The following is a 16,136-nucleotide window of genomic DNA, read 5'->3' as shown; positions in this document are numbered from 1 at the left end:
TCTATCAAATACTGTAAATACGGTGGATTTCAAGGATGGTTCTTATCTTGTGTCGTCCTCGTTAAAAAATGAAACAAGGAGTCATGAGGATAGTTCTTTTACTGTGTCAACCTCATTAAAAAATGAAACAAATCCCCTTTCCAAATCTCAAAGGTAAACCTTCATTCCAACCACCGAGTTGAATGTAATGAAGCTTGGTGGGCATGCACCTTGATTTGTGTTATTATGTTGGGGGCATGCAAACTTATCACAAGCAGTGTTACTGCAGGGTTCAAGCTCGTTAAAAAATAAACCTGCCATGAGCAGTGTTACTGCAGGGTTCAAGCTCGTTAAAAAATAAACCCGCATCGAGCAGTTTTAGCGCGGACTTCATGCTCATTAAAAAATAAATATAAGCAATGATCAAATGTTTCCCCCAACATTTAAGCTCAATAAAAAATGAAACAATTTCCAGTAAATAACCGTCGTGAATGTAGTACTTCAACCTTTAAAGCCTTGGTCGTGTTCTCATCATCACCTCCACTCTGTATTGGTCGATCATTCACCTCCATTTGATTGTTTACCCCTTTTGAGGAACAGCTGCGAAGAGTGATTCTGCTAGCCATCCTTGTAACACTGCTGTGATTGGAAAATTCCAAACCTTACTTGGAATCAGCTGCTACCCAAATTTATCACTCGTTCCTCAAAGACGAGTCTCCTTCAAGCTCTTTTCAACTGACTCGTAAAATATGAAAAGATTGCCGAGCCATTGGCCTCTCCAGCTCGTTAAAGGGACCGGAAGTGCTATCCCTCCTTTAGATTTTAATCTTTTTGGACTTGAGGGATTATTACACAAAAATATCGAGCGCTTATTTTGTTCGGCTCGTTAAAAGTATCGAAAATTCATCCCTTCTGTATTTTTTTATACTTTTTCGGACTTAAGGGATTAGATGACGAAAAAGGATTTTTGGAGTTTCCTTTACGTCCCTTTTCAGACTCTCTAAAATTGAAAAGGATCGAGTTATCTTTGTCGTTAAACTCGTTAAAACCTAATAGCGACAAACTTGTCCATAGCAGACAAGAACGAGTTTCACTATCGCTAGGCTCGTTAAAACATAGCGATAGGTTTGCCCGAAGGGAAAATTATAGAACAAGGATATGTTATCCTCCTCAAGCTTGACAAAAATAAAGAGGTACTGGTCAGCAATGATTGGGGAAAAATTGGGAAGAAAACTTGAAGAAACTTCGTTGGTAGCAAGTCGCTCTTGAACATGACACTTTCACTCCGCATCCAAGTCGGATTGGGTTGTTTCATTCATCGGTCACATCACCATGGTCACATCACACCATCCACATTTGGGGTTAATGCTACCAATCCATCATGTTATTGTTGCCGATATGTTCAAGAGAAGTCACTCAGAGAATTCACCTGTGTCTCACCCGCTGCAATACATTTACACTCCATTCTTTCATGACCGCCACCCTGAACCTTATATCACCAGACCGTTTTCACCTCCATTAAAATCATTTGCTCCGTTCCATGTCATTGATGTGGGATTCATTAAGGCCCTCCTATGATGGATCGCTTCTTGTCGACATCAGCTCATTATCCAATAAGTCGATCTAGGAACACCCATTTCAGTACTTTGAAGCTTGCATGCCTCAATGGCAAGTTTCTCACTTCCGGCGACAATTTTACATCAATGGCCTTTGACCGAAAGATTTTGCGTGGTGCTCGACGGCAAGTCCCTTATTCACACCACATGAATTGTACTGTAGTACCTTGAGGATCATTATCATTATCGGTGATTCCTCTCACACCTGTTAACAGCTTACATCATTGGCTGGTAATAGGGCGATGTCTTTCCATGTTCGACTCCAGAACATCTCTCACATGGATCGACTTGTACTTTGAGTAAAGATCGAATGAGATTGAAGACCCCGGATCTAGTTTCATCCATCTGGGCTGCAATATATATTTAGGAAAATAAAGACATCAAATGTACATCGTTGCTGCACAGATAATCATCCAATCTATGGGATGATGACTCCTCCAGAATCATCAGTCTACACTCAGACGATTGTCTGTCCTATGTACATGAAAATCAATTTATAAAGCTGAGCATGGGAATTCCCGCCTCAGCTAGGTCATGAAAATGTTATGAAGATAATGTATTGTATTGTATCTTATTACAGGTCTCCTTCCAGCTTGAAAGAACTTTGGATCCTCATGATAAAGCATTTCGCCCGACATCAAAAAGTTTAACGACCTCATGCTTTAGGGGGCAATTGTTATAGATATTTTTGGGCACTACAACCCCAAGCATAAAATGTCGATAAACCAGGGATCCTAAGTCCCTAAAGGTATTTTTCCAACCCCTAAAAGAGCAAGGTCAACTAATTACAGCATCTCCCAGAAGTTCTCCATGAAAAACTACTCAGAACTGGTCAAAACTGGATCATTTCACTTGCTCCATGGCCAGGGTGTGATGCATCTCACCTTGTACACATTGGAAGTGCATTTCATTTCAAAAAGCCCTTCTATGGGGTGCGATGGATGAGAAAAGACAAGTGGCGGAGACAATTTGCGAGGTGGATGATCATGGAATCTTCCAGAAACTTCTCCTGTGACACTTGCCTCTCAAAATCGCCCAAGGATGAGTAAGAGATCAATGAGATCTCCAAGTGGAATTAAGAATTATCAGAGAGAATACACTAATAAAAAACCCAGAGCTGACTTACACCTCTGCAAATATCTATATATAGATCTCTCATCCCAGAGATCCAGGGGTTGAAGGCTGGAATTTTGCATCTTGTAAGGAATTGTTGTTGGTTTCTGGAGACAACATCATAGTGTTGGGTGATCTAAGCTTTGCATGAGGTGAAGAAGGGCTTACTTGCTGAGAGGATGATGCTAGGTTAGAACAACTGGTTGTAACTCTCTTGGCTCTTTCTTGATTATAAATAAAGCTATTCAAGTTTTCCTCCATACTCTTGTGTAATCTATGTTTTGTGCATTTGTATGGTCAATTTACATATGATCCTAGATTGTTTATGATAATAGATCCATGTTCTCGCATAGTGTTATGCTGCTTTGATTCCACAGGTACTTTGTAAAGCTGGGTATACAAGGAAGCAGGTAGCAAAGGACTATCAGAAGAGAGAGGAATCGAGCAAGGAACCAAGCGCAAGAGAGAGGTTGGTCTCCTCTATTCTTCTCTCATCTATCTTTCATAAAGGAAAACAAAAGTAGTTTTACTTTGTTTTTTTCTAAGGTAGTTACCACACCTTAGTAGGATTAGCAGTTCTGCATAGACACTTTTTCCTGTAACACATGGACTCTCCTTGCTGACTCTTGACCTCTATTGGTCACAAAATTATGAGCCCAATTTGAGACTCATACATGACAAGCATATATAGGGGAGTTCACTTGAACCTCTCAAGTCTTCTCTGGAGTACACAGACTCTCTGACCCTCTCTGTCTCTGTCCTAATCCTCACTCGATGCTGCCTTTGCTTCTATAGGTCAACTCGGCTTCTTCTCTCTACTTTTGGCTTACTGCCTACTGCCTACTGCTCTGCTTCTCTCTCTGTCAGTTTGTGGCTTTAAAGCTAGTCTACTTCCTGATTGTTCGTTTCCGCTTCTCAGCTTTCCAGTTCCCCTGCCTCTGTCTGTTTGAATCCCTCTGTCCTGCGTAATCAGTCACTGTATAACACCTCATAGAGAGGTGGCTGCCTATTTCATAATAGATGTGTGTCAGTTTTCTTCGACATATTTGAAACAGTCGTTTTTTTCATTAACTCCAAGAATGCCTGCAAAACATGACCTTCTGCCAATGCATCGTCCATATCGGACTTCAAATTATATGTGATCTTGCCTTATAATCTTGTCAAATCCAGTCTTCCATCAGATCACGTTTCCGTCGTTGATCTGGGGGCCCCAGATCTGATGGTCATCGTTCATATCGGGCAGCTAAGTAGCATGATGTTTACCCGTCTGATGTGAGTGGTTTTATCTCTCCCTGTCGGGATGCATGGCGACCACTGTGTGGCATCAGGTGGAACTCGGTCGAAACTGCTTACCACTCGAAGCCCATCCAATATCCTGTCGGTTTTGTGGAATCCCGCTCCGACGGAACCGAAACAATATTTTCCACGTTTGATAATTATTTCGGGTCTGGGTGCTTGGGGCTTCTCTTCAGTGAGAGGTTTGCCCTGCGATATGCCATTAGCGACATGTCGCTAATCGCATATTGGAAACTACCTCCGATGCTTAAATTTGTCTCTACATTTGCTGGTTGGTGTCAGCGTGCATTACGATGATCCCCCTCTCTGCGCACTAGATCGATGGCCATCGTTGATCCGCACTGATCGCCATTGCAACTGTTTGAGGATTCCCTTCGATAGCTTGATCTTTATAAGACTTTGAATCTTTGGCATGTTTTTTAAAGAGTTCATGAAAACTTAGAGAGTGTTCTAGGATCCTATTTGGATCAATAAATATTTCCACGAATTTTCATGTACTTTGAATTTTTTTCGATGTGGGTCTACTAAAAAATATGCATAGTGGGTACTCGTTGGATGTGGAATTGAATTACACGTAGAAAGTTATATACACTTGCGATTTGAGTAAAATTATGAGGATATCAACTAAAAATGCAATTAAAAAAAACATTTTCCTTTCTTTTCTTTTCCTTTTTAAATTCTTAAATAGTATTTTATCATTTTAATTATTATTTTATTATTTTCCTTAAGAGGATTTTAGACCTAAAATTTCCACTAATGTTTCTTCGTCAAATTAAGAAATAAACCCTTGATCTAGTTTCCTTATCATATTAGAACATTTTTTGGGATGTTGAGGATGGAGTTTAGAGGAGTAAATATCTCTTGAAGTTGCCTTTAGATGTTTTTAGTGTACGTTATTCGAGTTTTGTTTTTATCTTCTACAACATATATTTTAGGTTTAATTTTGATGTATTTTATTTTTAATCAAAGTGTGTTTTCTATTTCCTGCAATTAGAAAAGGTATGTGCAATTTCATTTATGTAAGTTATTTCTACAATTTCACTTTGTTTTAGCATAGTTAGCTTAGCAACTTGATTTGATTTTTGTTCATCTAATCTACATTGAAACATCTATCACCTACATCAACATTAGAAAAGGATAGAGATGGTTCCTATTGCACATATAGTGTCGACCCTTAAGTTTGTACGAACCTTGAGTTGATAATTAAAGTTGAGACCCTTGGGAGATGCAACATCATTGTTGCAATACTGAGAGGCATCACCTTTTAATGTCGTTGTCGAGGATGTGTCAAGGTATGCACTTCCTTTCTCATTGGTTAATTCACTATTTTTCCTTATTTTGTCTTCAGTAAAAATAAAAATAGAGAAAACATTAGCATTATTTTATAGAATACAAAGGTGTAATTTTTCTTCTCTTTTTTAAGAATTTTTCTTATATGCCTCGCAGAGTTAGGGACAAGGCATGAAGTGTTTTATTGAAACCCCCACTTCTACTAGAATCCAACCATTTTCAGCTAACTATGAGACTCTTTCCCTATCCAAAGGGACATTTGAGGCCTTTTTGAGTGATAAAGTAAGGATCTTTTAGGAGCTGGCAGAAGAAGAAAACCATTCAACCCATACTATTACTATGGCGTAAGAAAGATAACCTAAATTTTTTTTATTCCCTATTAGAGATACAAATGGACAAGTAAAAACTGAAAATATTAACCCATTTATAATTTCACACTTCTATTCCATAGTCATAGAGGATATTGACACCTTTATGTTTATGTTTGTTGTTGTGTGAAAAACTTATGACTACACCACAGATGAGAAAATGCCCAACCTTTGTTGGAAACCTTTGAGCATTACTGGGGGGGCATGAATCAGTAGTGTGATATATATACGATTTTTTCCAATTATTACTTCACTTATTGAATCACACATATGTTAGCAGAAATTCATTAAACATGTGCATCACATAAGAATAACTGAAAACTATAAGCAACAATATAAACAATAAGCAATTCAGACAATCACATCATCACACATAAGACATAATATTTTTGGTGGAAACCCTTCCAAGATAATAACCACCCTTTTTGTTGATGCTCTGCTATGAAATTCTATTAGTTAAGAAATTGGTCTTTTACATAGCTTGTTGACTCAAATCAGAATGGAGACTCGACCTCATATACATAATCTAAACACCCATCAGCTAGGATACTTGATGCTACTGATCAAATTGGAAGACTTTGTTCTCTACGGATCTACAGACTACCATCCGTTGAATGCCACCATGATTAACAATCCTCACCCAACTACCATTGGACTATCAAACCACCATTGGATGAGAAACTTGTTCATTTTGCTAAAGCTTCACTATCCCTTCTCCTCTCTCATGAAGTCACTGCTCCTATACCACTATGTGGATCTCCTTTCATGTATTTTCAAACTAGTTCCAAAGACACTATGCTAAAAAAGAATTCAGCTCTACATACATGCTCTAAACAAAAATATCTCATCATCAAATAGAAGATAAAAAAAATAAAAATGTGGCCACACAAATATGATATCAAACCCTCATATCAAAATGTAACTTCTACATACTACAATTAGCAACATATAACACTAAGGATATGCACCAAAATTAATAGTATCTCCTACAAAAAAAAGTGTGAGAGTCTCCACAAAAAATCTATCCTGCAATATATAACACTCTCCAATCAATCTCTACACCAACAACTCCAATTCTAATCTATATTGAATCATGCTTTAGATTTTCAAATTATTTAATCATTAACACTCATGGACTAAAACATATAGACTCTCCAATAGGTCTGAAGCACAAACTACTTCTCTGATACCTTCTCACTCTCATGCATACATCCTCAACTCAATCAACCATCACATAACTCCAATGTCAAGTATATAAAACATGTAGGGCGAAATTGAGCTTGGGGCTAGGATTAGAGGGCACAAATTCGTTCAAATCAATCCACTAAGGTCAATACTAGAGCACTAAATGCATTGACATCATGAGAGAACATTTTCAAACCGTTTTCAACCTTTTTCACTAATTTTGGAAGCCTTTGGAAATTTCCAAGAAAATAAAATATCATGAAAATCCTGAGTTCCTCCCTTGACACTGTCTGAACTCAATTGGGGCTATAACTTCTCCCTTGAACCTGTATCTATGCGAATATGGTTTTGCAACCACTCACATAGGCTTATGTGCATGCGACTATGTCTAAAACTGAGTGAAACCATCAATCCTTCAGCACAGGACCTTTTCCATCTATTCCATCCTCTTCTCTAGCTCTTGTACATGCCTCCAAACCTCTAACATGGCATCTAACACATCTTCAAGTGGATCAAACATGACTTCCAAGTGCCACTTCCAAGTTTACCTAGAAGGGCAACCAAACAAGGTTAGAGAGTATGCCAACAAGTCCTCCACTCTCCATTAGACCTCTGAACAAGCTACAACACATCTGAAGAGACCTATAAACATTTTTAGCACCATCATCAAGCGATCACATCAGTATAAGTCACCTCCATGAAGCATAAGTATTAGGAGCTAGTTGAAAACTCAACTAGTGTGCCATGAATCATATCTATCATATGTAGATCTACTCAATACCTATAGGAGCCTCCTATACACATGTAGAAACATCAAAAAACTTGTCCATCAATGCATACGCCAACACATGTAAACTCCTCCAAGACCATCAAGCTACCATCAGGCTCCATCACTACCAACACATACTGTTACACAACATTTTGTCACTTTCCCTGTACTCCCCGTTCCTTGATCCTGTAGGTCCTCTACAGTGAACCCTACATTCTTTCCCTTCATGAAGAAACTCCCATTGTTTCCCTCTTCATGAGAAGAACAATTCCCCTTTGTACCATTTCCCCAAAATCTTTTGTTTTTCCCAGTTTACAAGACCGGCGCTAATGGCCCTTGTCATCCTCGCACCGATATGCAGGGATTAACACTATCCCTACCATCGACCGAAGCGACTAATCTTTGTTCCAGTCATGTCGATCCTCTTATGGAATTTTTTCTAAATAAAGAGCTGAATCTTCCAACTCTAGAAGCTTCAGAACGGAAGTCTGGTAAATGGTTTGGCCAGATGGCGTCGAGGATTTCAGTTTGGGCTCCCTTCCCCTATAATGATGGAACTAACTCAAGAGATAAGAGCTTCTCCCATGAGAAGAGGGTCCATCTCCCATCCATTCATGCTATATAAACCTCCCTTTTTCCCAAACACAAGCTAGTGTTGAAGTGTTAATGTTGGTGTGCTAGTGCTAATTAAGTTTGGAGTAAACAACAAGCTATTCATAGTTGTAGCTCTCTAGTTGTGTGAGGGAGAAGTGTGAATTTGGTTTAGTATGAAGCCCAAAGGGAAGATACTAAAAACTATTATTGTTGAGGCCATCATGGAATGCTAGCAGAAGTGTGTGGGAACCTGGTTTTGTTGAAGGAGAACGGAAACGTCAAGACAATGGTTGTAATCTCTTCTTCATTCAATATATATGCAACTATCGATTGATTTCCTACATGATGTGTCATATTACATGTTCATGGATTAATGTTTCTTGACTTGTTAAGTAGGTTCAATTACAATTTGTTTACTATCACAGTTGTTGTTTGTTGTTGTTTACTTGTTTCAAGTGTTTGAAGAAGGAAACGAGAGATAGTTGGAGCAAGCAAGCAAGGACATCATCAAACCGGATAAGCGTACTAAGAGGTAGGCCCTCTTAATTGGTTCTAACCTAAGGAAGTCTTCCATAGAATGTATTAGTTGTGGCTAGACCCATTATCGGGCTAAAGGAATTGTTTGTGTCCGCACTCATAATTTTACTTCACCACAAATTGGCGACCATACTAGGGAACCAATCCTTCTGTTTGTCTTGTTTGAGATTTCATGATTTTGTGTGAACTTTTCTAGTTCCATCTTTTCCCTTTGGTTCTATTTCTTTTCCTTTGCTTACTAGTTTGAGTTTGAAATGCATAGTAGCAGATCTGGTCCCTGCTTAATTTTTTTTTTTTGCTTAGCTCCCTCTTTCAGCACACTTAATTCGCTAACAGTCATGTTGATCAGCGCGATTTGCTGAGAAACAGTCGCGCCGACCTCCCTCTAGTGCTTTTTGTCAGTTAGGAAGTTGCGTCGATGCCTACAAGTGAAGATTAAGGTTTGTCGCCAATCTTGGCCAGTGTTTTTTTCTCTCATGATTTTGAACCCGTAAGCCTTTTAGATCATTTTCTCCCTAACTAGAAAGCTACTTTTCATTTGTTTTTATCTGCTTGTTGATTTGTCATCTTTCTGCTTGATTTCTTGGGTCATTGCATGGTTAGTGGCACTAGGTTATCTAGATTTTCATCCATTCAGCTGATTGTGAACTCAGTGAGAGGAGTTGTTGGGGTATTTACTCCTTGCATTTCATTTTCAATCCTATTATGGCTTTGACCTCCATTATACAAGTTTGAAAAGTTTTTGTTTTCTTGTCTAAACGTCTATTTTCCGGCATGGATCATATTACTTGTCTTGTTTTTGGTAAAGTGATGTTTCATTAGAATGAAGGAGTCTCTCTTTTCGTGTTTTCATTTGCTTGAAGAGCTAATTTCTTCGAAAACTTTTTCATTGAAGTGTTGTGTGTGAAAAATTCATTTTGTCGTTTCATGAAAAAGTATGAAATTCTAGTTTGTTGCATCAGTATGCTATGGTAGTCAGCATCATTAAAGACTAGGATTGCATTGGCATTTGAAAAGGAAAATAACTCTTTTGCTTTTTAAAGGACTATTAGAAATGTACTTATCAGGAAATTAGGAATTGGAATGCATTTTTCATTAGTTTATTTTCTCAAAAAGTGTAGTGAAAAATCATTTTGCTTTCAGTTGCTTGGTTGTTTGCATTTGATTGTGTGTTTGTTAGGCTCCTATACTACTAGTGTAACCCCTTATTGTTATTAGTACAACCCACTTATTATATTGATGTACCCATGTAGTGCCCATATTGTTCCTATTGTGCCACATAGAAGCCCACTATTGTTATTATTGTGCCCTTACATTATTATTGTTATGTCGGCTCTGATTATGTTATGACCCCTTAGACTCCTATATATATAAAGGAGGTCTTTTCATTTGTATCATCCAAGAATTGTTCATTTATGTAATGTAAAGGAGGTTTCCCCCTCGAAGAGGCTGAATTCTAAGGCGTTGATCCATCTTTTCTATCTTTTCTTGATCTGGTTTCATAACATTTCGTATCAGAGCTTTGGATTCTAGGCTTTCGCTGCTCCAAATAGGTCATCGTCGAATTTTCGCTATAAATTTTTTTCTGCGATGTTTCAGAAGCTGTAAAAAAAACCCATTTGAGAAGAAATCGTGTTGAATCTCCAGTCCGAATTTTAGAGCTTTTCGCGCTGTATTTACGGAGATATGATCTGCGGAAGTTGGTCTTTTTGAAAACTCCTGAATTACATTCCAAATAGGTGACCTGGGGAAAATCGTCATAACTTTTTCTCTGAGCATCGGATTGAATTTCGTAAGAAGCTACAGAGAGAGGATGGAATGTAGTTTCTTCTATATATTTTTTAGAGCCAAAGGTCGAAACAATGACACGTGGCACTTCATACAATTTCGATCTTCTGGAAAGGTCTATAATCAGGTCATCTTGGGAGATTGTTCATAACTCTTTCCTGGAGAATCCAATTTGGATCAGACTAGTGGCATTAGAAATAGGATGCAGAGGGCTACTACAGGTCGCAATTTTAGAACTTAAAGATCCGAAAGTACAGAGTTACAGTCGTTTCAATATCGAGCTCCTAAAATCAAGAAAAAGCAAGCTGAGGAAGTTTGATGGCAAGGATCCGGTAAATTGGATACTTCAGATGGAGCAATATTTTGATCTACATGGTGTACCACTATTACAAAAGGTATGTATTGCATCTTCATATTTAGAACTGGATCAATTTTTATGGTATGAAGGGATTTGTTCTCGTAAACAACTTGTTACGTGGTCAATTTTCATGGAGGAAATGATAGCACATTATGAGGATACAAAGAGCAACACCTTCTTTAGAGCAACACCACAACAGTTGGAAAGAGTAAAAGGGCTTTGTGACATACAGGAAAGCAAAATTATGGAAACCGGGAAGCATACCCCTCACAACTATAAAGATGGAAGTGTTGTTTCTTCTGGCCTTCCACAACCTACAAGGGTTACACCACAACAATTGGAAGAAAAAAGAGAAAAAGGGCTTTGTTACAATTTTGATAGAAAATGCACTAAAGGTCATAAGTGTGCTGAGAAGAAATTATTTGACATAGATTATGAAGAGAAGGAAGAAAAGGATCAAGAAACATCAAAAGAAGAGGATATAAACCAGGACCCCAGCCCAGAGAAAGAAGAAATAAATTAGACCATATCTTGTAAAGCATTGGCGAGAATTACCACTCCTCAAACTCTCAAGATAGAAGGACATATCAAGAAGAAAAAGGTGGAAGAAGTGAAAGATCACATCGAGAAAGAAGAAATAAATCTAACCATATCTTGTAATTCATTGGTCGAAATTACCACTCCTCAAACTATCGATCACATCGAGCATGAAGAAATGAATCTGACCATATCTTGTAAAGGATTGGAAGAAATTACCACTCCTCAAATGCTAGAGATAGAAGGACATATCAAGAAGAAAAAGGGTCAAGAAGAGAAAGATCACATTGAGAATCAACAACAAGTTCTCCAACTTTTAAAGGATAATGCCACTTTCGTGCAAAATCAAACGAAACAACAGGTAGATCAACATCGTAGTAAAAAATGTTTTGATGTAGGTGATTGGGTATTTTTACTGCTACATCTCAAGCAAGCTATTTATGAGAAGGAAATGTTGGCAATACTACATGCACTTAAAAAATGGTGACCTTACCGAATGGGAAGACTCTTCAAGGATGAGGATGCGGAAGCATTGTTTTGTGTTATTTCTATTATCCAACCAGATTGGATAAATGAAGCAAGGGATGAATGGAAGAAGGACAAAGAAGTATGGCCACTTATTCAAAAGTTGCAAAAGATCCCAATTCAAACAATATTGCTAGAAATTGAAGAGGAAGGAAAAATCATGTTGGAACCTGGAGCAGTCACAGAAACAAGAACCCGACAGCTACGAAATCGATCAATTTCAGAGTATCTCATCAAGTGGAAGAACTTACCCGTTGAAGATTCCACATGGGAGGACAATAATTTTATACAGAAGCATCAAGAACTACTCAAGCGTTGAGGACAACGCTTTTTGAAGGAGAGGGGCATGTTAGGCTCCTATACTACTAGTGTAACCCCTTATTGTTATTAGTACAACCCACTTATTATATTGATGTACCCATGTAGTGCCCATATTGTTATTATTGTGCCACATAGAAGCCCACTATTGTTATTATTGTGCCCTTACATTATTATTGTTATGTCGGCTCTGATTATGTTATGACCCCTTAGACTCCTATATATAGAAAGGAGGTCTTTTCATTTGTATCATCCATGAATTGTTCATTTATGTAATGTAAAGGAGGTTTCCCCCTTGAAGAGGCTGAATTCTAAGGCGTTGATCCTTCTTTTCTATCTTTTCTTGAGCTGGTTTCATAACAGCGTTTTACACCCTCTCTAGTGTAGACAATTCATTGAATTGGAAGGGTCTTGTCTCATTTAGTTGCATTTATGGTTTTTCGAGTCACATCGCTAAGGCTTGAAAACTGAGACATAAGTCAAAATAAAATTTAAAATGAACTCAATTAACCTAAGGTGAATTTGAAATCCAACGATCACATCTAGAAGGTCTAGGATAGAGACGTGTTCCAGTGTCTTTAAACCTAGCAGCTATTGTTAGCTTCGGCATTAGACAATGCTAGTACAGATTTGTGCTCCCCGTACCATCGAGTATATAACGGGAGAACCCTCTAGGCTGCAATCCTTTATCCATAGGAAGCCGAGCCGGCCACCTTGTAAACGTGATACACTGAACACACCATTTGGTGAGATTTCCTGCCCGTACTTCTCGGTTCGCCGAGAGGTATTCTGCAGTTCATGGTTTCCTGGTAATCCTTATTACCTAGATCATCTAGAGAATTCATTTGATATTTTTGACTCATTAAACTTAAAAGATCATTTGAGAACTTTTCCTTTCAAGCTCGTTTCCAATCGAAAGCGATAGAGTCATCTTTGCTTATTTCACGACTCTTAAAAAATGAAAGAGCACTAGTCTATTTATGCATCTTAATAATTGATTGCTCTTGATCTGATAACATCCTGTTAGTCTTTACTAGACCAAATCGTTAGTTTCCCTTAAAGAAAATTTTAAAGCCTTGAAGTTTATCTCTCTCTTTTCTATTAACTAAGGCAAGGTCATCGTGGTTCAACCATATAGTTCACCTAGTTCCTCTTCCTCTCCTCCATCTGAAAGATTGTCTGAGGAGCTGTTTCCTGAATTTCTTGATTCACTTGAGGACCAAGGTGTTGAACTCAGAATTTTTCTGAGCATTCAACCTGTGTCATCTCGTCTTCCGCTGAATTCAAATACTGGGTCACCTGCTGATCTTGGCCTAGAATCTCCGGACAATCTGGTTCAAACTCCTGAGAGTTCGCCAACCAATAAAGGTAAGCTTGGACTAGTTATCCATCCTATGAATCCTTTGTTTGACCCTGTTGTGATATCATTGTAGCATTTTTACAGTCCATACGATCATCCAGGTGTTCCTTTGGAATTATCCCCTCGTACTTCTTCGATCATTCATCGTCATTTGTTCCCAGATATGGAAGCCAAAGGCGATGCTCTAGTCACCTCTCTGAAGGAGTCAAAATTTTCTACTCCACACATTGTCGAGGAGGAAGAACATCCTTTTCCTCCTGAAGGTTTCCCTGCTACAGGGAGCATTCCCGTTAGTGTGCCGCCTAATTATGTGTCTTCTACACCGTTGATTTCAGGTACACCTATTGCCTCACCACTTTACCATAACCCTGTTTGGGCATCAGGCGCCATGCCTACTTCAGGTCCATTCATTGCGAACTCAACCTCCCAATAGGTTGTTACCTCAGTCCCAATGCAACCCACCATTCTGAACCCTCTTGTATCGTCCATCCCAGTCACCTGTTTGGTTCAACCGGCGGTCTCGAGGAATGTCTCTGTCAGTTCCTCCATCCCTCTGGTCAGTGGCCAAGATGTGCCACCGCCTAGGGGGCAGAACCTGAATGTTTCTATGGTGTCAAGCGCCACCAATGTGAGTGGATCACAGGCTCACATGCTTGGTATGAACCAGCCTTCTTCTGGCATTATTCAAAACCCTGATGATCCTGCTAGATTGAGTAATGTCCAATACCAACAGGTTCAAAATCTCGTTGATCCGTCTGGGTCGAGTAATGTCTAGTATCAGCATCCTTATGAGGCTCAGGTCCAATACCAAACTCCTTACATTCGATATGGTTCTCAAGGAATGGTTAATTAGCCTTATACCCTTCAGTCTAGGAAGTACGTTCAACCTAGCTCATCCACATTCTAGGGTGGATATGGCTAGATTCAGTTCGGAAATTTTCTGGGCACTATTCAAGTACCCTTGCAAAATCAAGGACAACCTCTACAACAACAAGGGCAACCTTTTTTACCACAAGGGCAACCTTTGTTGCAGTAAGGGCTATCCGCGCAACAACAAGGGAAAGTGATCTCGCAGCAAGGTCAAATGCAATAGCCGCAAGGGCAACCCTTGCAATAGTTGCAAGAAACCATGCAGCAGCAAATGCAATATGCTCCGCAAACCTCCCAGCCCATGTACTCACAGGGCCAACCTATGCAGCCCTAGGGAAAAATTTTGCAACCGTAAGGCCAACCCTTGCAGCAGAAAAACTAACCTGGGCAGCAACAACCCTTGTATAAATCTCAGCAAGGTCAACCCTTGCAAGGGCAAGGCCAAGGTCGAGTCCTGCAATAGTAGGCCAAAAATCCTAATGTCCTAGGTCAACAGGTCCAAAATTCTTTTGGCCAAGGGCAGCAGGTACAAAACCCTAATGTCCTAGGTCAACAAGTACATAATCCTTTTGGTCAAGGGCAGCAGGTATAAAATCCCTATGTCCAAGGGCAACAAGTGTATCATCCTTATGCTCAAGGACACCAAGCCAAAAATCCTCTTGTTCAGGGAAAACAGGTGTAATATCCATAAGTCCAAGGTCAACAGGCTCAACAACCTTTTAACCTATATGTTGCTTATCAACAACCAATGATTGGACAGTTCTAAGGTATTCAAGGTCAAAATCCTCCCTATGGCTAAGGTAACCTGCAATGGGGGCAACATCAAATGCCATATAGCCAAAATCCCCTACTGTGGGGCCAAAATCCTTACCAACATGGATGGGCTCCTCCGCTTGGACCCACTTAGTGACCTCCAATGCCTTTTAATACTCAATTGCCATTCTTGGACACACTAGAGTTTCCAAATGTGTCTCGCCTTACGAATGATCCAATTCTTCATTCTCCATAATGGCCTCCAGTGTCGTCCAAGATACCAAGCGATTGTTCAAAATTCATTGGGAAAGAAAAAGAAGATCCTCAAGCCCATGTGATGACATATCACCTCTGGTGCTCTTCGAACTCTTGCATTGATGATTCCATTCATCTCCATCTTTTCCAAATAACCCTCATAGGTGCTGCAGCCAAGTGGTACATCGAGCTTCCTCAAAGTGCTTACCATGACTTTAACTCTTTAGCCATGGCTTTCCTCATGAATTTCCAGTTGTTGGTTCACTATGAAACTGGCACCTATTTTCTCACATCACTTAAGCAAGATATTGCGACACACATCTGCGATCACATCCATGAATGGAGACCTAGACATCGCCTGATCAAATTCGATATTGTTGATTAGTTGCTCACCGAATGGTTCACTAAATCATTCGTGGCCCCAATTTCTCATGATATAGCTATGGGTGGGTGTGTTACTGAAGCACAAGGCATTGCTCGTGCCCAATACTTAGATCTAGTTTACTCTCAGTTTGGAACTTTGTATGATTTATTACCCAATGCTCCACAACCATCATCCGATCCCACGACATCAAAGTCATGAGTTGTACCTCCTGTTGATGGAGTTATTGGTTCAGTGTCCCAG

The sequence above is a fragment of the Pinus tabuliformis genome, chromosome 1_2 (genome assembly GCF_031772625.1).
Source record: "Pinus tabuliformis cultivar Carrire ecotype Pingquan chromosome 1_2, CPIR1, whole genome shotgun sequence".
NCBI classification, from domain to species: Eukaryota; Viridiplantae; Streptophyta; class Pinopsida; order Pinales; family Pinaceae; genus Pinus; species Pinus tabuliformis.
This window is presented reverse-complemented; position numbering follows the sequence as displayed.